Source organism: Sinocyclocheilus grahami, unplaced genomic scaffold, assembly GCF_001515645.1.
Source record: "Sinocyclocheilus grahami isolate Dianchi unplaced genomic scaffold, SAMN03320097.WGS_v1.1 scaffold76.1, whole genome shotgun sequence".
Classification (NCBI taxonomy): Eukaryota; Metazoa; Chordata; class Actinopteri; order Cypriniformes; family Cyprinidae; genus Sinocyclocheilus; species Sinocyclocheilus grahami.
The window spans coordinates 550,845-552,945 of record NW_015505255.1 but is presented as its reverse complement, the minus strand read 5'-3'; the positions used below and the strand labels follow the sequence as shown (position 1 = coordinate 552,945).

Sequence of the window (2,101 nt, the reverse complement as noted above, 5' to 3'; positions counted from 1 at the left end):
GCGGATATCGTCCTCTTTTGGAAGACCAAACAAAGTAGTTTTGCTTTCACAATGAAACACAGAGCGTCTTCACGACATGGCGGCGGCGCCAGCAACAATACTACAGCGAGAATAAAAGGTACGCCTTCTTTCTTTGCGTGAACATTTGGGCGGCGTTATGCAAATCTTCCCACATCGTGACGTAGACATGTGGGGGCATGTTAGAACGAGCCGTTTTAGGTAGGCGTGGTTGACTCTTAATTTTTATAAAGAATATCTCTTTGGATTTGAGTCTTTGCAACTTTACAGATATTCTTTATGCACCAAGAGCTTGTAAAACTTCAAAGAGAAAGGAAAAATTTTAATCGCATCATGTGACCCCTTTAAGAACATTTATGCTAAATGTACATATCTGCACTCTGCATTCATTCATTAGACTTTTCCTCTGTCTTGTCTAGAGGCATTCATACAACCAGGAACAATTTTTACTTTTTAATACCACTTGAAATCAAGTCTAAAAACAGCCACAAAACGTATTTAACTTCTGAAGGAGAAAACAGTTAAAAATTATGTATTTTATGTGTTACAAAATAAAATGATGTCTGCAAAACCAATTACAAGGAATATATTTTTACTAAGCTCAAAAATAAAGAGTGGGAATAAGGAGACAACTGAATTGCAATTGCAGAGTGAATAACCACTATAAGTGCATTTAACTTTAATAAATAAAAATCAAATGTGCATTTATTGAATCAAATGCACACTCTTAAATGCAATTCTTGCAATGCATTTTCAAAATTTTATATTTTAAAGAGTAACTACCCATACTTCCTCAAAAACTCAATTTTTGTTGCGCACGTTATGGAAAAGAACATGACTGACGATATTACTTGGATACACCTTTAGCCACTAGCACATCAGCACTTGCTCAGTAATTAGCACATTGAGAAATCAGCGTTGTCATATTTCAGCATTCCCATTATGACTTAAGAAAACAGGTATGCATCATTATCATCTCTTAGGTGTAGAATTAAAAAATTTTCTAAAGATGCTCATTCATTTAAACATGGAGACAACAGTATCGGGTAAATCATGACACATCAGGTACGAGGAAAACATTTTATTATAATTAGATGCTAATTAGCAAGATAAAAACAGTACAGGAAGTCCTGATAATGAAAATTGCAAGAGAGCAATGTCATACTACAGTGTATTCTACAAAATCCTTAAGGATCCAGGTGATTTTAATAAACACAAAGCAGCCAGACTGTATTGTATGACGGTTTGAGTGAGTGAACAGACATGCCTTATTCTTTTCTCTCCGAGCCCTAATTGGCCCAGTCAACAGCAGCCTGGCCACATCAGCGTTATATACTCCGACACATCCATTTGTTTAACAACCTCGAGCGTTTGAAGAAGACAGATGAAAGGAGAGTCTTGGACAACTGCATTAGAGCCTTCCGACCACAAAAGAAATACCCTGCTTCATTAAAATGATAATACGGCAAAAAGACCACAGCCCACGTGCGTCCTCTCTGAAGTACACAAAGCCTCGTATTAGTCTGCGCAGCTACAGTAGATTCCCCCCCCCCCTCTTCCCAATCAAATCGAACTGTCATCTGAGGAGACAGGTCATTTACATTCATGATAAAATGATCTTGCATTTTTTATTTGTCTTGGAAATTAAAGACTTACTTAATCATTGTGGATTGAAGTGGGGGCCCGGGCGATGTAGTCATGTGTTTCTGATTGCATTAGGACTGATGTGGCATGGCGTGATGGATATTTAATAGTTAAGCTGTCCCTCTGTATCATGTCATGGGCTCCTGATGCGCCCGCAGCTCTGCAGTACGGCGGTGGTTGCAGGATAGCTTTAATTATTAGGCCAATCATGGGAGTAGGTCTGGAAGAGAAGGAAAAGAGAGAGCACCTTTACTTGTGTCTGACTTAACACTTAATATTGGTGTCAGAAATGAACTTTTAAGCAGTTCAAGGGAAAGTTCACCTAAAAATGATAATGAACCCTCATGTTGTTCTAAAGCTGGAATATAAAAGAAGATATCCTGAAAAATGTCTTAGTGGGTTCCAGTGTTATCTTGGACCTCAACATTTTATTTTGTTC

The 2,101-nt window shown here is 37.9% G+C and overlaps 1 long non-coding RNA gene across 1 annotated transcript in view; it reads right to left on the bottom strand.

The window, feature by feature from the left end:
* Positions 1 to 1,419: 1,419 nt before the first annotated feature.
* LOC107586034 (uncharacterized) overlaps positions 1,420 to 2,101 on the bottom strand; it is a 67,120-nt gene continuing 66,438 nt past the window's right edge. Inside the window, exons 2-3 of the long non-coding RNA XR_001609311.1 lie at positions 1,675 to 1,882; positions 1,420 to 1,598 (exon numbers count right to left, since the gene is read on the bottom strand). This is a non-coding gene — a long non-coding RNA (uncharacterized lncRNA). The remainder of the gene's footprint in view (positions 1,599 to 1,674; positions 1,883 to 2,101) is intronic.